Source organism: Camellia sinensis, chromosome 5 (genome assembly GCF_055761805.1).
Source record: "Camellia sinensis isolate YWXY chromosome 5, ASM5576180v1, whole genome shotgun sequence".
Taxonomy (NCBI): Eukaryota; Viridiplantae; Streptophyta; class Magnoliopsida; order Ericales; family Theaceae; genus Camellia; species Camellia sinensis.
Window position 1 is genome coordinate 215,477,209 of NC_138965.1, and position 21,434 is coordinate 215,498,642.

Consider the following 21,434-nt stretch of genomic DNA (forward strand, 5'->3'; position numbering starts at 1 on the left):
CTTCTGATGGCCCTCTTATCCTTGGCATTTGCCCCTAGTGGATACGTCTCCTTTTCCAAGAAGTTCCAGATGTCGTAATACCAGGGGTTGTCGTCTTGAGCCTCATCTATGGCGGAAATCGACTCGTATGCTGGCGCAAACTTCTGATCAATAATGACTGGACGCATCCGGACTCCGGACGGGATGTCTATCATGGAAGATAGAGTTGCTAGTGAATCTGCGAACCTGTTGTTCTCTCTTACGAGGTGGGTGAAATTTAGCTTCTCAAACCGAGGAATTAATAAATCCAAGGTTTGGTGGTAAATTATCATCCTTTCCTCCTTGACTTTCCAGTCTCCTTTTGCTTGAGATACAACAAGGTTTGAGTCCCCAATGACGTCCAACCATCTTGCCCCTAGTTCTAGGGCTGCTTCCAGGCCAGCAATACATGCCTCATACTCTGCTTCATTGTTCGAGACTTTGAACCGGAGCTTGAATGCTAAAGGGATACGGGAATCGTTAGGCGCTATCAGCAACACCCCTATCCCATACCCATACTGGTTTGACGCTCCGTCAAAGTACATCGTCCAAGTTTCATCTTCGATGTGCAGAATGGCTTCATCTGGGAATAGGTACTCAACCGCTTCATCCCCCTCAACCGGGTGGTCGGCAAGGAACTCTGCTACCGCTCTTCCTTTTACTGACTTGAGCGTTACATACTTCAAATCAAATTCAGAGAGTAACAGCAGCCAACGAGCTAGCCTACCCGTAAGTGCTGGTTTCTCGAAAAGATATTTGATGGGATCCAAACGTGAAACCAACATTACAGAGTGAGCTAACAGGTAGTGCCGCAGCTTCCTGGTAGCCCATACCAAGGCCAAACAAGCCTTCTCCAGCGGTGTATAGCGGGTCTCGTAATCCAGCATCTTTTTGCTCAGATAGTAGATGGCCCTTTCCACTTTGTCTTCTGACTCCTGTGCGAGCATGCAGCCCATGGTAGTCTCAGTTACCGAAGGGTACAATATCAACGGTCTCCCCGGCTCTGGTGGTGACAACACGGGCGGGTTCTGGAGATATTCTTTGATCTGTTCAAAAGCTGCTTGACATCGGCCGTCCCATTGGAATTTCTTTCCTTTCTTCAGGAGACCAAAAAGTGGTTCACAAGTCAAGGTTAATTTTGAGATAAACCGTCTTATGAATTGCACTTTACCCAGAAAGCCTCGCAACTCCTTTTCAGTCCTTGGTGGTGGCATTTCTAAGATGGCCTTGATTTTGGAAGGGTCGACCTCGATGCCCCTTTGTGTAATCAGAAACCCTAGCATTTTTCCCGCTGTAACACAAAACGTGCACTTCTGGGGATTCAACCGCAGCCGAAACTCTCTGATCCTTTGAAAGAATTTTTGTAAGGCGGTGTAGTGGCCCTCTCTTTCTTTGGACTTGACAATCATGTCGTCCACATACACCTCGACCTCTTTATGGATCATATCATGCAATATTGTAGTTGCTGCCCATTGATAAGTAGCTCCAGCGTTTTTCAACCCAAATGGCATCACTCTATAACAATATGTACCCCACGGGGTAGTGAATGCAGTCTTCTCCCGGTCTTCGGGTGCCATTACTATCTGATTATAGCCTGAGAAGCCATCCATAAACGAAAGCAAGGCGTGTCCTGCCGTGAAATCCACCAATTCATCAATGTGCGGCAAGGGGAAGTCGTCCTTCGGACTGGCCCTGTTCAAATCTCTGAAGTCTACACAGACCCGAATTCTGCCGTCCTTCTTCGGCACCAGAACAATGTTGGCCAACCAAGTCAGGTATTCTGATACCAGCAGGAAGCCTGCGTCGATTTGCTTGGTGACCTCTTCCTTGATCTTGAGGGCCCAGTCCGGGCGGATCCTTCTGAGTCTTTGTTTGACAGGTCGAGCCTCGGGGTCAAGAGGGATCCGGTGCTGTACAATCTCAGGATCGATTCCAGGCATGTCATCGTAGGACCACGCGAAAACATCTTTGAAATCTTTTAATAAAGCGACTAAGCGCTCGCGTTCCTCCGAAGACAACGTGGACCCAATCTGGACCAGTCGCGGGTCCTTCTCAGTACCAACATTTACGGTAGTGATTTCATCCATTAAGGGTTTAACAAATATTTCCTGCTCTTGATCAATTAACCGTTGCAAAACCGGAGGAATTTCTCCCTCGTTGTTTTCATCAAAATTTTGAAAATCCTGATTGAAGCAATAAATCAAAGGCACAGAAAAATACTCAGAAACCACATCCACATCGTTCTCATTAAATACTTCCAAGCCGTCGGATTCCTCTGTTACAACAGACTCAAAAGAAAATGAAAATGACGACCTAGACAGGACTGTGGCATCCGGGTTATCACCCCCAGGAATACCGGACTCAGACTCAGTCGAGCTAGAACCTGATTCCGACGCACAAGATTCGGTGGAATCAGATTCCGGCTCACTACCTGACCCGGTGCTGCTAGATAAAAAGCCTTCTTCATATTGCCAGATGAGAGAAGGTGCGATAGATGCATCCAAGATAGGCGCTGGAAAGCCCGCAGCTATTTCATCTCCAATCATGGAAACCGAAGAGTTATCCCCCAAGCACTCTTGGTCGATCGAAGGATCTGAAAGTAGACACGCCAGTGCTACCCCCATTTCAAGCTCGATGCTCTCAGAATCCACTGCTTTACACTGCTCAACCTCAGTTGGTGGGTCTGTCTGCGCTTCGGCAACGTCATCCCCAGGTAATTGTAAGTCGAAGAAGATTTCGAAACCAGGCACGCGCTTCCTCTCCACATTCAGCCATGGTTCTGGGAAGCCGCAGAATGGAAAGTCTTCCCCCTCCCGGACGAAGCGTCCGTTTAGGGTACCCCAGATGGGCCTATGCATTAACTCAAATGGCTTCCCAGCCTTCTTTGCTCTGGCTCTTCCGGCCATTTCCTTTCCTTTCCTCACCCAATCCTCTTTGGTGGGCAGATAACCCAGTCCAATGGTGTGAGGGTTGTGTGGCACTTCGGCCAACGCTGAGACGCCCTTCCGGCCGCTCCTTCCCAATCCCATTCCGGGGATATGTTGTAGCTTGTTCATGAGGTAGACAGATTGAGCACTGACGTACATCCCCTCATTTACAGCCATGATATTTTGTACCACTCGAGCCTCAGCCAAAGTGAATCCGGATAAAAACACATCTTCGGTGCCGTGCTCGATTTCCAAAACAGGCGTGGACACTTCCGGTGGTGGGTGGATTGATGAATTCCCAAAAACAATTGCTACCCCCTTCCCGTGAGGGTACTTCAGCATCTGATGTAGAGTGGAAGAGACTGCCTTGACCTGGTGCAACCACGGTCGCCCTAAAAGTAGGTTAAAGGTTGCGGGAACGTCCAAGATATGAAATTCAATGCTGTGTTGTCCTGGACCAACCTTGGTTTGAATTTTAACAGTCCCCATCACTTCTCTGCTGGTATTGTCGTATGCTCTGATTACCTGCGTAGTTGGTACAAAGTCCGCGGGCTTCAACCCGATGGTATATGCTGTTCTGGTCGGGCAGACATTAATAGCGGACCCGGTATCAACAAGTACCACCGGTATCCACTTGTCTCTACATTCCACGGAAATGTAGAGGGGTTTGTTATGATTTATGCCCTCAGGCGGTAATTCCTTGTCTGAAAAGGTCAATGCCGGGGAACCTCCTCCCGGGAAAACCAGCCCAACCAGCTGCTCTGGTGTAGTATCGATGGAGAGTTTGGATTTGTCCATAGCAGTTAAAACAGCTTGTCTGTGTACCCGCGAAGCCATAAGCAGTCCCCAGATGGAGATGTCTGCTTGTATCTTCTTTAGCTGTCTCAGCACAGCTTCCTCCTCAATCTGTTTCTCCTTTTGCCTTTCGGCTTCTCTATCCTTCCCGGATGCCTCGGGTTGGTCTAGGTGTGGGGGTTTAAAGTACCGCCCACTTCTCGTCATATGGTCAACCTCATCGAGGTACCAAGTGTCATCCGGTTGATTATTTCCCCAGTCTTCATCCGTGTGGGCAAGACATAAGTCATCGTCTTCCCACCACATTCCGTCGGCAGCCAACAGACACCTGTCTGGCTCCGGTTCAGTTGCACTCGCAGTACTCTCTGTCCACATGCTCGCAGCACTCTCTATCTTCGTGCACACAGCACTTTCAGTCCCCTCAGGGCCCTTAGCTTTCCTAATTCTCTCGGCATCCTCAAACCTTTCTCGTTCCAGCTGCATCAGTACAGCTGGTTGTTCAACAATTCCCGTATCCATAATGCCCATGTCTCGAGCGGAATTCTTAGCACCGGCGCTCTCCGGCGATACAACTTGACTTCCGGCCATTCCGGCCACAGCTGATACTCCTGCCCCTGCCGAGCTCTGTTCTGGTTGGGATTTCCCCACTTCATCTGGTTGATCCTCGAGCCATCCAGTGGCCTCCGCCGATTCCTCATAGTCGAACCAGTTGATTGCCGAATCCCCCGGTTCCTGGTCATCGAAAAATTGCAGGTTGGCGAAGTCCTCCTCTATAGCTGTCAGATCATCTGCCCCTTGCCTGAATCCATCTCCCTGGATTACACACAGTTCTCCCATCTCTGGCAATTCTATGCCCAACCCAATCTGGCTTGTTGATAGGATATACTCGCTCGGATTATAGGCTCCCCCAGCAAAACTCTGTTCAGCCCCAGATTCAACAATCTCATTCTCTCCCGAAATCTGCCCTGCCCCATCTTCGACGGTCACCACCGTCGGTTCTGGTTGGGTTTTGGAGATGTCCACCATGCACAAGAAGTTAGTGCAATCGGGGAGGAACACCTCCGGCTTGGGTAGGTGGGATGGGGTGATATAGATACTGGGATCGTAAGATGCAACCCCAGTTTGGATAAAATTGATTCTGTTGGGAGGGGGAGCTTGGTTATGTGGTGGGAGAGGGTTGGTTGTGACATTGGGTTTATCGGGAGACGCGATCACCTGTTTGTCGATAAGATCTTGGATCTCATGACGCAATCTGAAACAACGGTCGGTGTCATGACCGTGTTGTTGGTGATACGCGCAGTACTTTGCTGGGTCATGAGAGGGAGGGAGTGGATTCAGTAGTGGCTTCGGCTCCAGGGGTTTCAAATGCTTTTTCCTGATCAATACCCCTAGAGCTTTGGACAGGGGCATGTATAATGGGGTGAAGGTTCTTTGGCCTCGAGGTTGGAATCTGGTGGTTTGTGTGTTGCTTGCGGAGGCGCCGGAGAAGGGTGTGGCAGCCATGGGCCTTGGAGGGGGAGGGGGAGTGGTGGTGACCATACTGACTTCCGAGGCTCTTGTATTTGCAGCGCCACTCGGGCCCGCATTGTTGTTACGGTTGAAAGTCCTCCTCGGTTGTTCCCTATCGTGGTCAAACAGACCTTGTTTCATTGCATCTTCGATTTGCACCCCCATCTCGTGTAAATCTGAGAAAGTAGGAAAGGGGATTACAATCATTCTCTGCATCAACTTTGGGTGGAGATTGCGCACAATCATCCGGATTTGGTCCTTATCCGTGGGCCTTAGAGTCATCATTGACGCCTTTGCCCTCCATCGGATTACAAAGTCCGAGAAAGTTTCCTTGGGCTCTTGCCTTGTCGTTTCAAGATCACAAGTTGTAATCTCGATCTGAGTGTTGTACGAATATTGCGCGACAAAGGCCTCAGACATTTCATCCCAATTCTTCTTCACTTCATCCTCTAACTTTGCGTACCAGTGGGCGGCCACACCCGATAGGGTTCGGCTGAATAATGAAAGCTTCTGTGGTCGCGTTAGGCCCATTGGCCGCAAGATGTCTGAGAACAGTCGGAGATGGACCATGGGGTCCCCGGACCCGTCAAAGCGGTCAATTTGAGGCATTTTGAACCTATCGGGCAATGTTACGGCCACGTCGGTATATCCATCCTCGATATCCGGGATAGCCTTGACCCCCTGGGATTTCTTGAAGAGCTTCTCAAGCTTGCTCAATTTCAGAGCTGTATGATCAATCTTGAACTCGAAGGGAGAGTCCGGGTGATTGGGTGTATGGACCTTGGACAGTTGTGGCGGAAGCGGGGGCGGAGCTGGCCCCGTTGGAAGATTCGTGTCCTCTTGCAGGTTCTGGATATTTGGCACGGTGTTCTGAGTGGTTGGGGGAGCATTCTGAACGGTAGGTGTTTGCTCGGGTAATGGAACCCCTGCCGGAGGAGGAATTTGGTGTGAAGCAGATGCCGCATTCTGCTGTTGCAGTCTGGTGATTAGTTCGGCCTGTTGGGCCATGATCGCGGCCTGCTGTTTGGAGAACTCCGCTTGACGGGCGGCATCATCATGCATCTGTCTCATGCTCTCCTGCATCTGGCGCATTAGAGCCTCCATCCCTGATGTATTTTGCTGATCCATCTGTCTAACTGGTATGTCTATTTCTATAGCAGTAATTGAGGCCTCAGTCCTACAGTCCTCTGATGAAGTAACCCACTGCTCTGACAACCTCTGTTCTGACACACTGCGCTTTCTCGGCTTTCTTTTGGTAACGGGGGGTAGAGAATGGAACACTGGTTGTCCGTCGATTAGATCCTCAGATCGATTGAGTCGACGACCTCGTGTCCAAAGTGCTTGGGGAATGCCTGCTGGGTTGGAAGCAATTGTGCTAGAACTGACCTAGCAAAAGATAAATAAAGCGAAAAGGAAATAAATAAACAGATAATCGGACAGCATAACAGCTTAAAATAAAATTCATGACACACAGCCTGGCATAACAACACACAGTCAATAAGCTGAATACACACTGTCCTCAAACACTGGTTATTATCCCTGAATCACTTGTTCCCAAAAGTTGAATCTGATACCCGCAGATAACTGATTCTCAAATGCTGACTGATGCCCGCAGGCCTGATACCCACAATACGGAACTGATGCCCGCAGGCCTGATGCCCAAACTCATACACTGATACATGCATTCCTATAGAGACGCACTCTAAAGCACATAACAGATAAGTGAGAGCCAAAACACCCCTATGTTGGGGTAGGGTTTCCCTGTCCAATTTTGTCAGGAGCTAGGGTTTCACTACGCACACAGCGGTTTCAAACAACCTATAAACGGGTAAGCAATCTGTCCTAGTTTGGAATGGTCACTATGGATCCGAATATGCACTAGGTCGAATGGTCAAAGAGGGTGCCCCGGTAAAACCGGGGTTTGTGTTCCCATACTGGCAGAGCCCACAACCGGTCAGCCTTATGGTCATGCCTTGACAAGACAAGCCTCCGGCAAACCGTTCAGGAATAGCAGATGGCAAACACGGTGTCCTAGGCGCACCAATGCAAATGCAATGCAAAAAAACACACAAGTGTAGTCAAAAACAGATATCATGAGTTCGAGTCAAGTTCTCTAATTTTACCAGCAGAGTCGCCAGAAACTGTAGACGTCCCCGAACGCCCCGGGAGGAACGAGCTCCCGTTCCGTTCATTTGGGGTCACTACAGCTTAGGACTCTCAAATTGTCACGATTTTAAGTCTGAACCAAAGAGTCCAAATCCGGCAAATCGTTTTGAGAAAAAACAGATTTTGAAAGAAGTGCCAAACATGGACTGCTTTGCCAGATACAGAGTAGCCACCTAAATATTTTATAATGGGAAATTTAGGAAACCCTGACTCGGTGCCAAAGGCCACGTGTCTGTCATCACCAAAGTTGCCTCGGCTCGGGAACTTGGGTACAATTGGGGAAGGTCACTTCGTGAGCACCCCCGCTCGCCCGATCAAAGATCGGCCTCTACTAACCATGATATCTATTTTTGAAAACTTTGTGTATCCTTATTCCGGTTATTAGCCTAGGTTACTATGTGATGTACACAGCATATAAGTATAGACCAGGTCGCCTGAATTGGAACAAAACATTTCATGTTTATTTTTGAAAGATGATTTGCTACTCGCAAGTAGGCTTAAAATACAGATTTTGCCACCTGCAGGTGGGCTTAGGAAAAGATGTTTTTGCCACTATCTAGTGGGCCTAAAACATTTGATGATTTATTCCAATTTAAGTAACCCAACCTTCACCCACAGGCATTCAGGCAGTTATATCACATAAGCATATTGCCTCATGGTAAGCATGCTATTCATGGCATTCACTCACACGCATGCAAGGATGCTAAAGCATAAAACTCACCGAGTACTCCAAGCCAAAACAAAAACTCATTAGAAATCATGCATGAATCTTAAGTATACAGAAATGCCTAATGCAACACATGCAAGAATGCAAACTATAGCAGGCTCGGCTATTCTAAACATGGCATATGGAATGCTACAGCTAACACATATTCAATTTGGAATTGAAAGTACAATGCAGTTAGTATGATGCGCCGAGCCCGGTGCATGCAAAACAGATGAATGAATGCAAACATGCTATCATACTGTATGCTAATTGAAATATGCCCTAATCTAACCATCATAAGCTGGTAAATAAAAGGGAGAAAGACGTGGGGTTGGAAGACATACAACACACACACGCACACTTATTACAGTTATGCCCTCGCACAGAGGGTCCGAATAAATATACAATCCCGAATAAAAGAATATTACAGTCCAAATAATATACAAATTCCTAATTAATTAATCAAATTAACTAAGAAAGCTGTAAAACTGGCATGCAAGCCAGGGACTGCCTTGCTCCTGATGAATGATGCATGTCTGGGTTGCCTTGCGCGGAAATCCACTGGGATGCCCCGATTAGCCTATGTTTTGTGATTTTTCTTGGAAAGCGCGCCAAACTCCAGAAGTTTGCTGATTCTTCATTTGCTGCAACAGAGAGCAGGAAAGGGGCATAGCAATGTATTTTTACAGATATATGCATGCCTCGATCCTCGTGCCACCAATCGCGCATATCAATGCATGATGGCAGAGGAGTCGAAATGTGCAACTCAATATAGAATGAATGTACGTATAAACATAACAAGAACCTAACTCCATCATGGATGATCCGGAGTGTCGGTGACTAGGGAATTGAGACACGTTCCGTCACTCGGAGTACGAAACGCACCTCGTTTCCCGTGCCCGGGCTAACTCCTATCCCGGACACGATGCAATATGCATGATATGCATGAATGCAACTAAGATACAGCCTGGCATGCACAATGCTATGAAAATGAGGTGTCTCAAAATACGTGCACACGGGCACGCAAACCGAGGAAAATGACTGAATGCGATCTAAGATACAACCTAGTATGCACTATGCTGTAAAAATGAGATGCCTCGAAATGCGTGCACACGGGCACGCAAACTGAGAAAATGACAGAATGGGATCTAAGATACAACCTAGTATGCACTATGCTGTGAAAATGAGATGCCTCGAAATGCGTGCACACGGGCACGCAAACCGAGAAAATGACATACGCAATGCAAATGACATGGAAATATGATATGGGCTTACACTAACATGAGAGAGCCTCAGCCACACTCACATAAGAGGCCGATGGATGAAAATGAAGTGCCTCGAAATGCGTGCACACGAGCACGCAAACCGAGGCAATGGCATATGCAATGCAATATGGCTAAAATGGCATATAGAATGCGACATGGACTTATACTAACATGAGAGAGCCTCAGCCACACTCACATAAGAGGCCGATGGATGAAAATGAAGTGCCTCGAAATGCGTGCACACGGGCACGCAAACCGAGGCAATGGCATACGCAATGCAATAGCATGGAAAATGATATGCAAACATGCTAATGGAATTTCAGCACTGAAATGTGGGGGAAAACAGCCCCGAAATGGGGCGAAAGTGCACCCGATGCATGGAATAGTCCCGAAACATAAAGTTGGCACCCGAAATGGCCTATAGCTATACCAAATATGCACAATATGGACATGCAATGAATAGACAGTAGCAAGGCAGCCCAAAAATTAGCATTTTACCAGTACAAATCATGGCCAAACAGCAAGCAAAGATAGGGCAACAATGGCATGCAAAAATAGAGGCCAAGAGAGGGCAATGAAACAAGTGGTATATGTAAAATCCAAACTGAAAAATTCCCTTCTACAACACTGAAGAGGGACCAAAAATATGCACATTTACAGTTTATGGCAGCCCCAAAATCAGTATACAAACATGCTAGAAATGCAATGCAAAATGAGGCTCAAAAGTGGCTATAACACAAAGTACACAAAATATTCATCAAACAGCCAAAGACTCTTAATTAAACATGAAGAATGGGCCAAAATAAGACTATTTTTAGTTCTGTAAAACGCCCAAAAATGGAAGCATAATGGGCTGCCAAGACATGCAAGAAAAGGGGACCCAGGAGGGATATAACATGAAGTAGCATATGGAGGTCCCAAACCATGAAAGGACCTTAATAAAACATGAAGAATGGACCAAAATAAGACTATTTTCAGTGATGTAAAATGACCAAAAACCAAAGCACAATAGGCTGCCAAGACATGCAAAAATGGGACCCAAAGAGGGATATAACATGAAGTAGCATATGGAGGTCCCAAACAGTGATGAGCCCTTCTTCAATGTTGAAGAGGGGCTCAAAATAAGCCTATTTTCAGTTCTGTAAAACACCCAAAAGCATAATGGGCTGCCAAAGCATGCAAGAAAATAGCATTCAAGGAAGATATTGAAGCAAGTGCAAGATGGGGGCCTCAAACAGGGTTGAGCCCTTAAGAAAAAGTGAAAAAGAGCTCAAAAGAAGGCCACTTTCAGTTAGGGCCGAAACTCAAAACAGTAAGCATATATGGTTAAGAAATGTTGGAAAAAATAAGCTCAAAAAGGGGGAAATGGCAACTCACCCTTGTAGACCAATCTTTGGTTGCTTCTTGGACCAAGTTGCAGCACCTTTAGCCTCTGAGAAGCCCTCCTTGCTGCTGGAAATGGAATGGTGGTGATGGTGTTAGGTGGTAGTGAAGAAAAGGGGATGAAACTTGGATGTTTTAGGGTAGAAATGAGAGAAGGAGAGGGGATATAATGCAAGAGGCTTAATGGATTTTTTTGTGACCCCTAATACAAATGCTGGCCCCTGGTTATATGGACCAAGGAGAGGGAGAAAAGGGAGGGAAAGAGTGGGGGAAAAAAGACCAAGTTCTCCCCCAACAGCTGTCCTCCGGATTGAGATATTTTCTGGGGGAAACAGCTATACAGCTGTAAAGTTCATATTGCAAGGATCAAGGCCGGCCTCTTTTCAGAGTTGCAGGTGGCCGGCCGGCCACACCCCTAGCCGGCCGGCTAGGGGTCAAAAAGGTCAAGTTGATTTTGTAGCCGGCCACCACAAAAAGGTGTCCTCCCAGGTCCCCTCATCACAACCCTGTGGTTCAAAATTGCAAACTGTAAAACAGGAGAGAGAATAGGCCAATTTTAGGAGGGGTTCAAAAGGGTCAAGCAACACTAGTGGCCGGCCACCAACTTTTAGGGTCCTCCTATGTGTGTACATCACAAATATGTGGTTAAAAGTTCAAGAAAATGGCCCAGAGGTGTTCAACATTGGCTCGGAAGTGAGAAAAACGGGTGTCGGAGGGCGAAAGTGGAATATAACTGGTTGCCAAGATAATTGCTGGCCTCCCATCCTCCAATGACCTTCCTGGTGATAAAACAGAGGTAACCGCCAAAAATGAACGAAAACCGATGCAAAACGAACGCTCGGGGGCCAAAACACACAGTTCGGGGTCCCGAAAATGGGCTGCTAAGCACCAAAAGTGGCGTTCGGCCACGAAGTGGGTCTCTCAGACCACAGTGTCCCTCAAAAGGGAGAAAATAAGATGTATGCCAAAAATCAGAGCAAATGGAGATGGTTAAGCGGTACCGAACCGAGGCACACGGCCTGACGGCTCCGAAAACCGGGAACCGGGTCCCGAAATGGGAAAAATGGCCTATAGCCACAAAATGTAGCCCACGGCCACTGAGAGATGGTCTACGGGATCTCTCCCTCCCCTCAGGAAAAGAAATAGAGAAAACCGAGTCTGGTTCGCAAACCGAGGCAAGGCACAGAAGAGGGTTCGGAAGTCCAGAGACAGGGCTCACGGCCGCAACTCTGAAACTTCTGAACGAGCACATTATGCAATATCACCAAGCGCTTAATCGGTGACGTCTGAGTCTTAAGGTCGGTCAAAAATGGGGTGTCTACAGTTGCCCCTCTTTGACAGAACTCGGAAGTCACAAGTGACGGGAGTGAATGTCAAAGCCCAGAGACGACCCATTTTTGACAAGGCCGAAGACTTAGACAAACGTACAAGATAAACGGAGATGTGCCCGCAGGCAGGGGCAAAATGCAAAGCGATATGCACAGAGCCGGAGGTAACTCAATGATCATGCAAATGCAGCAAGCTGTAATGAAGCAAGTATTCGCAAATAGATGCAACAGTTTTAAGCAAGAATGCAAAGCAACAACTACATTTCATGCAGTTAAGAATGCGGAGATTTGTTCAATTCTCGTCGCGTCTCACACGGAGAAGATACGATACCTGTGCGATTCGTCTGGTCGCACCAGCCTCAAATGAACCGTACATACAATATCGTGCCTGAAAAAGAGAGAAATTCAACAAGCACAATATGCTAACAACATATATTCAAATGTAATTCCGAAAATTCGACACACGCAGTGCCGGCGAGTGAATGCATCGCGATTCGAGAAAGGAACGCGCGTGACAACGCGTGCTCAAGCACAGAGGTATGGCGATATCAAGAGATGTGCAAAACAATGCAAGTATGCTCATGAGAATGTAAGTTATGCGCATGATAGTGCAAAACGAGCATAAATCAAGGCGCCCGTTTGTTACGAAATAAACGAGCAAGGAACGCGTGTTTCGGCGATGGCGACTCGATCACGGCCTCCAATCCACTTCCTGGAAAGGGTACAACACATTCAAAAAGGATGCATCTTGATTTCGATGAATGATGATGAGACACATGTCAGAACTTGAAGCTGAAGTTCCGGCGGAGCAATTTCGCGACAAAAAGTGCACTTTTCTTGAACTTTTTCAGGTCCCGGGAACTCCAATCTTCCTCAAAATTTGCAGAGAGCTAGATGAGCCTGTGGGGAACATGGCCGGCTAGTTTTATGAAAGGGGGAAGGTGGCCGGCTAGTTTCCCATAAAGAGAATGGCTGGCCGGCCGGAAAAGGTGGCCGGCCGGCCATTTGCCCAAATCCGAGGCTAATTTGGTCTTTTCACCTCCTTTTCTTTATGCTCTCTTACCCAAACACTTTGAGCCTATAAATGCAGCCACGAAATCTTCTTCTCTTGCTTCCTACACCATTCTCTCCCTCAGATCTGAGTTTCATACGCGTTTTTCAAGGCCCCACGCAAGTTGTTTTCGCAAAAATATTCAGTTTCATGCACTTTGAACTGATTAAATTTTGGTTTCGGGGCTTCTTTTCTCATTTTCGCCACTTAAGGTGAGTTTGTCTCAATATTTGGAAGATTTTCTCGGGAGTTGACTTTTGTTGACTTTTCATTTCCCGAGAGTTGACTTTTGTTGACTTTTCCAATTTTGGCTCATTTTTGCTCATTTTTGCCCCTTTTGCAGATTTTCTGAAAATGGCAGGTAACTCTCCTCATGGTGGAGGTTTTCCGGGTGCTGGGGATGATTTTGATGCCATGACTTTGCCCCCGAGGGTCCGCCCCTTTATTCCCGGGAGGTATGCTCCGCCAGCACATGTCCTCCCTCGGGCCGTTTTTTCGTCATTTCACTGATTTTGATGAGCGAGCACCTGGAGATCTACTCCTGCTGGAGCCAGAGCATCACCTCTCCCACGAGGCACGAGAGGTATTTACTTCATTTTCCGCATTTTTCGTGAATTTCGTGTTTTTGCCATGCTTGAACACATAGTTTAGCTTATGACATAGTACTTTGTTTGCATCCTGAATGTGTAGCTTAAGCACTTGAATTTCTGAACACTCGGCTCATTAATTGATTGCGAGCACACAGCACACATTAGTTAAGAAATGAACACACGGCTCACACACTGATTTGTCGAACACACAGCCCGAATTGATTGGTGAACATATAGCACTCACTGACTTAGAGTAGAACACACAGCCCAAACTCCGATTTTCTGAACACGCAGCCCAGATTGATAGTGAACACGCAGCCCACTCTAGTTGAAAGTTGAACACGCAGCCCAAACTTTAATTTCCTGAACACGCAGCCCAGATTGATAGTGAACACGCAGCCCACACTAGTTGAAAGTTGAACACGCAGCCCAAACTTTAATTTCCTGAACACGCAGCCCAGATTGATAGTGAACATGCAGCCCACACTGATTGAAAGTTGAACACGCAGCCCAAACTTTAATTTCCTGAATACGCAGCCCAGATTGATAGTGAACACGCAGCCCACACTGATTGAAAGTTGAACACGCAGCCCAAACTTTAATTTCCTGAACACGCAGCCCACACTGATTGAAAGTTGAACACGCAGCCCAAACTTTAATTTCCTGAACACGCAGCCCAGATCGATAGTGAACACGCAGCCCAAACTTTAATTTCCTGAACACGCAGCCCAGATTGATAGTGAACACGCAGCCCACACTGATTGAAATTTGAACACGCAGCCCAAACTTTAATTTCCTGAACACGCAGCCCAGATTGATAGTGAACGCGCAGCCCACACTCTTCATTTACACATAGCTTATTTACTTGCACACAGCTTATTCATTTCATTGGCACACAGCTCATTCATTTCATTGGCACACAACTCATTCATTTTATACTGACACATGTATTCATTCTGAATGCAGGTTGGTTCTCGCAGTTTACGGGGGTATGGCACCACCGCCGCGCGGGATTGGTATGTTGAGCTCCCAGAGACTGTCCGGGATTTAGTAGATCTGGCAGGGTTCGGGGCCTTCTGCATTGGATTGTCACGTTGTCCTGCCAGGAGGACACTGATGGCGGCCTTGGTGGAGAGATGGTGGGACACCACCAACTCCTTTCATTTCTCTGCCACTGGGGACATGACTATGACCCCTCTGGATTTTGCGTTATTGACCGGCCTGGACATAGGGGGTTGGTCCATTCCTTATGACGAGGACATGGGCGAGTGGGAGGCCGCTTGGATATATCTACTAAGAGCTCGCCCGCCTGTCGACAGAGCTTCCGGGAGAGTTCGATATACTTGGTTCTCTTCTCACTTCCGGCGGGCGGAGATGGAGCCCGAGACTTCTGAGGAGACAGAGCAGTATGCCCGTGGTTTCCTTATGTTCCTCTTCGGGACTACTCTGTTTGCCGATAGAGGGAACACGGTTGGGCTATATCTGTTGAGCGCTCTGGTTGACCTATCACAGGTCAGTCGATACGACTGGGGTGGCGCTGGCCTGGCTACCCTTTACTGCTATATGAGCGCGACCTCCCGCAGGCAGGGAGATTTACTTGGCGGCTACTGGAGAGCCTGGGAGGTACTTTCTGTCCTCTTGATTTACATTTCCGCTCCTCATTACTTGTACATTGCACACACAGCGCACTTTACAGTCTGTATTTTGCCCTCAGCACTTTGTACTTACATTCTGCACTGCTTTTCTCAGTTATGGGTTTACGTATACTTCCCGGTATTAGCCCCAGAGTTGGAAGTGGGAGGCCCCCCCATGACCCCATATTCACTGGTGTTCGAGGGCCCGCACCGGCCGAGACCCCGAGAGACTCTCCTTTATCTTCGGCAGTACTTTGACACTATGCGGCCATTGGAGGTACTTCAGAACTCTCAGTCCCTTTCATTTTCATCTTTGATTTGCTACGCATATTCCTGATTTCTGATTGGTTTATGGACTTGTTATCCGCAGATTACATGGCAGCCCTGGGCGCTCTTGGGTGATGGTCTCCGATTTCAGTATCCCGGAGGATCGGGCACCTCCCAATACAGGTTCCTGCTCGAAGGACCTGTTGGTAGAGCATGGTTTCTGGGGGAACGCTTTCTGCATCAGGTATGGGGGTATACTTCTCAGGACCCTCCCGCAGCACCCCCAGTCAGTATGCGGACTGCTGATAGGCTCTCTCACCAGGAGGTAGTCGGCGCTATGCTGGGTAGTGATGCCCTGTTGCACCTCGAGGAGGGGGACTATGCCACTTACCGTCATACATATTTGATGCTTCCACTGACGGGGGTTCGCACCCCGATGACGAGGTCTGCTGGTACGTCATCTTCGAGCCAGGCCCGGGCTCGGGCTGCAGACGCCCCTTCTACTAGTAGGGCTGGTACATCGAGAGGTGGGGGTAGATCGGTTCCTCCGACTCCTCCGACTTATCCTCATCCTGGATGGCCGAGCATGCCGTCCGAGTTGACGGGATGGCGTTTTGGGACTCCTTACCCGATTCCGCTAGAGCCTCCACTTCCTAACCATAGATATGTCAGGGATCCTGATTCACCACCGGTATGATTTATAGCTTTGATTTATCAGTCGGGTACTTGGACATTCATTCCTTTACTGATAGTTTTGCATTTGTATCTGCAGCCTCCGGTTGAGTATGTGGACGAGATGCTCGGGGTGATGGCCGCACTTGAGGGCATGGTCCTTCGGAGAGAGACACACCTATCCGTTATGGCTGTGCAGGTACCGTTCATCTTTCTTGTATTTATCACACTTCTGATGACACACTGGTTTTGAACATTCTTCTGCATTGTAGAGCACATCCGACACACACCCCACTCATATACTGTACTCGTATCTGATTTTCATATTTGAACTGATGTATTGAACTTTTCATTTTCAGATGCCTCCTGTATATGCTCAGCCGCGGGCCGGGCCACCTGGGCCTCCTTGGGGAGCTGGGCCATCTGGGCCTTTTCACGGAGCCGGGCCATCCAGGCCTTTTCAGGGAGCGGGGCCATCCAGGCCTTTCTGAGGAGCTGGGCCTTCCAGGCCTTTCCGAGGAGCTCGAGGAGGGTCCTCCCGCAGGCGCAGGGCACATGTTGTAGAGGCGAAGCCTGATGAGGAGGAGGAGGAGGCCACAGATCGTCAGTCAGAGACATCTGCTGAGGAGGGAGGCTCCGGTCTTGGTTCGAGGAGCAGAGGCGAGGCTGGGGGGGATCCTGAGGACGACAGCTCCGACCCGGATGATGATGATGGTGCAGAGGTTGTCCCGCAGAAGAGGATGAGGAGTGCTTCTCATTCCCGCTCCTGAGGGCATTGATGCTGCTGTTTCCTGCTTTATTTTTCTTTTTGCTAGTAGTTTGTAGCACTTTGCACATTGTTAGGTAGTTTTATTTTTTGTAAAACTTGTACCTTTGTTCGTTGTAAAACATGATGGAATGAAACAGCTTTTGAAAAGGTGTTTGTATTTTAAACTTTTAGCATCGTATCGCATCATTTTATTTTGCACAAAAATGAAATTGAATGGGAATGTGCATTGTGTAATCACCAAGTCAGGTAGTGAACCGACGCGACAAACTAAACAACTCAACTTACTAAGATATAACAGAACTTTAGCAAGTTTACAACTCGATAAACAAAATGCAGTAGCGTTGACAACGCAAATAAACAAAACTTAAACAAAGATTGCTTAAACAGAGAGCAATGACTCGAAAACACGAAACACGTCCGCTCGACAAACAACTCGATAAGCAAAACGACAACTCGATAATCAAAACAACAACTCGATAAACAAAACTCAACAACACAAAGCATACTCCGGACGATCTGGGCGACGGAATGCATCCAAAACGGAGGGAAACGAAGGCTTTTGACACATCTGTCGCATGGAAATGCTCGAAACTTTCCCTCGAAGGGTAAAACAGGGCCAAGGAGATACACTGGAGCATTGCCGGCCACCTTTGGGAGCCGACCGGCCAGTTTTATGGAGAGGGAGAGAATGGCCGACTAGTTTTGAAAAAGAGAATGGCCGGCCAGCCAGAAAAGGTGGCCGGCCGGCCACTTACCCCTGCAGCCACCCAAATTTTGACACGTGTCCTCCTGAATAGTGTTTTTCCCTCTATAAAAGCCTCAACTTCGGGAACATTCATTTCATCTTAGTTTTACACAAAGATGGAGGCGTTTCTCGCAGAAAATCTCACATCTTGGATCTCTTCTCTAGATGGCTCGGAAAAGCTGAACTTCCGGGGTTTTGGTTTGAATGCACTATTCACGCTGAGCCGTACTCCGCTACATCTCCCTTTTCTCCATGCCGCGGCAAGGTTCTGGAACCCAGTGACGCACGTTTTTAGCTTCGGCGGCCAAGAGGTATGTCCCACTTTCGAAGATTTTCAGGTTTTGATGGAGTCTGAATGCTCTGAAGTGATCTTGCCCCAGCTCCGTTTTGGCCATGCCCAGGCTTTAGGGCGGATGTGTGGGCTCACGGCGCATGATGCTCGATCTCTGATCTGCAGTGGGGAACTGGATATTCTCGGCTTGATCCATCGCTTTTCCAACGCCGGTGACCGCAGCAACCATTATTGGCAGGGTTTCCGGCAACACGCCCTTTGCTTGTGTTTGCTGTCTTACTTTCTGCTTTCCTCGGGCTTCGGCGGAGCTAGCATCCGTCTGATTGAAGTTGCCCAAGGTTTGAGAGAAGGAAAGAGCTGCATCGCCATGACCTTGGCCGAGACGCTGATGGGCTTGGATTCTGTCTATCACCGGGAGACGACTAGGTTTGTCGGGAGTCCACTGCTGCTGCAGGTAATGCTTCCCACCCAACCTTACATATATATTTGCTCACATCACTCGGCCCTCGGGCTCGGTTTTTCTCACAAAACCCTTGTCTTACTTTTCTCTCATCGTACATCTCTCTGTTCTTTATTCTCTCATTTTCCATCCCTCCCCCAGGTATGGTTAATGGACAAGTTGCAGGTTGTGGACTCTTGCCCGGCCTATTCAGCTCGAGGCTACTTCTTTCGGCAGCGCCTAGTCAATGCTCTTGACGAAAGGTGGTGGTTTGATTGGATGTGCAATTTGTCCGCAGACCGCATTGCTTGGCGTTGTCCTTGGCTCAACCTCCCGGCAATGAGCTATAGTATGTCCCGGCTGATTGGGATCCAGTTGGTTGGTCTCACCCACTGTGTATTTTACTTCCCGTTCCGGTTCCTGCGCCAGTTTGGTCATGATCAAATTTGCCCACCGGAGGGGATTGAGTACCCAGCTGCTTTCCCGGTCCGAGGTGCACAGCTTGCCCGATATGCCACAGCATGGAGGACTAGAGAGCTTCTGGCTCCTGCTCCCACTTTCAGTTGCACTTTGTCTGACGAGTGCTTGGATTGGCTCAACGAGGAGGCACAGGTTGGGCCTAGCTTGGCATCAGATGCTTCGACCAGCTCTGGGAGGAGGCGCAGAGATACTTGACTCGACTATGCCCCAAATTTATTGCTTTATTAGTATTTTCAAGTTTTCTTTATGAATGTAATAAAAAAGCAACCTCGATTGTATGCAAGAGCAGGAGAACTCTGTTTTGAAATCAATGAAATTGAAGGTTGTGGTACTGAAAATTTTCCGCTTTGGTCCAAAAATGGTCTTAGTCGTAAAAACATTAATTTGAACAAAGTCGACTTTTATTAAAACTTTTCAAAACTATTTTCGATGTGGATCAGAACTGGACACGCCGAAGATCTGTCACTGAGATGCACAACCCCAGATCCCTGCAACTGGAAAGTTGCCCCTAGTCTGAAGAACAATGCGGCACTGCATGGCAACGGAAAGTTGCCCCTAGTCTGAGTAACTTTGCACCGTCGCGGCAACGGAAAGTTGCCCCTAGTCTGAATAGCACTGTGCCGGAGATCGCGATAAATGCTGATGGATAAAGATGACTGAGATGATCAAAATGGACAGAGTTGATCGGGGAAGAATTTATGGCTGAACTTCAAGGTGAAGTTGCCTACGTATCCCAAAGATGGGAATCAATCCTTACGTAGTTCAGGCTCAGGTTCACTCGAGTATTTTCACTCTCCTTTTGCGCTCTAACTTTTGCCAAGGCCGCCCTTTGCGGGTTTTCAACCTTGCGAGCTCAGTTTTTATATTTTCCAATTTTTCGTGCTCTAACTTTTGCCTAGGTTGCCCTTTCGGGTTTTCGGCCTAGCGAGCCTCTCAAGGATAATATTTCTTCAACTTGTCCATGTTGATCGGTTGTGAAAACTCTAGGCCATCTAGATCCATCAGAACCACAGCTCCACCTGACCAGATAGCTTTGATGATGTAAGGACCAGTCCAATTGGGTTTGAACTTGCCCCTTGGGTCGTGGATGGGAGCTCGGTTGTCTTTGAGCACCAAATCTCCTTCTTTCAAATTCCTGGACTTAACCTTCTTGTTGAAAGCCCGGGAAATTCTGCGTTGATAGCCTTGAATGTGGTACAGTGCTTTCAGTCTTCTTTCATCAAAGAGCATGAGTTCCTCAAATCTACTCTGCTGTCAATCTGCTTCGGCTATTTGGCACTCAGCCAATACTCGTAACGACGGAACCTCAATCTCGATGGATAGAACAGCCTCCATTCCATAGACCAATGAATACGGAGTCGCTCCAGTAGAAGTTCTGATTGAAGTCCTGTAGCCCCACAGAGCAAACGGCAGCTTGTCTGGCCAATCCCGGTAGGTTTCCACCATCTTCTGCAGTATATGTTTGATATTCTTGTTGGCGGCCTCAACCGCTCCGTTGGTTTGCGGCCGGTATGTAGATGACTTATGGAAAGCCACGTTGTATTTTTCCAACAAGTCTATCACTTCCTTCTTGAAGTGGGAACCATTATTTGAAATTATCTCGTTTGGCACCCCGTAGCGACAGATGATGTTGTTTCTGATGAACTTTGCGACGTGCGACGCCTTCAACACCGCGTATGATTGGGCCTCGACCCACTTTGTGAAATAATCTATCGCTACCAGGATAAACTCATGCCCGTTTGACCCCTTCGGGGTGACAGCTCCGATCACATCAATTCCCCAAACTGAAAAAGGCCATGGCGAAGTCATGTTGTACAGCTTTGACGGCGGGATGTTCATGCGGTTCGCATGAATTTGACACTTGTGGCATCGCCGAACAAAGCCGATGCAATCCTCCTCCATGGTTGACCAGTAGTAGCCCTGTCTGAGGATCTTTCTGGCCAGCATTACTCCATTCATATGTGCACCGCACTCCCCTCCATGGATGGCCTCCATCAGGCGCTTCGACTCTTCAGCTTCTACACAGAGCTTATGCATTCCCAGATGACCCCTTTTGTACAGCTTACCCCCGCAGATGATGAACTGAGCAGCCATTCTTCTGATGGCCCTCTTATCCTTGGCATTTGCCCCTAGTGGATACGTCTCCTTTTCCAAGAAGTTCCAGATGTCGTAATACCAGGGGTTGTCGTCTTGAGCCTCATCTATGGCGGAAATCGACTCGTATGCTGGCGCAAACTTCTGATCAATAATGACTGGACGCATCCGGACTCCGGACGGGATGTCTATCATGGAAGATAGAGTTGCTAGTGAATCTGCGAACCTGTTGTTCTCTCTTACGAGGTGGGTGAAATTTAGCTTCTCAAACCGAGGAATTAATAAATCCAAGGTTTGGTGGTAA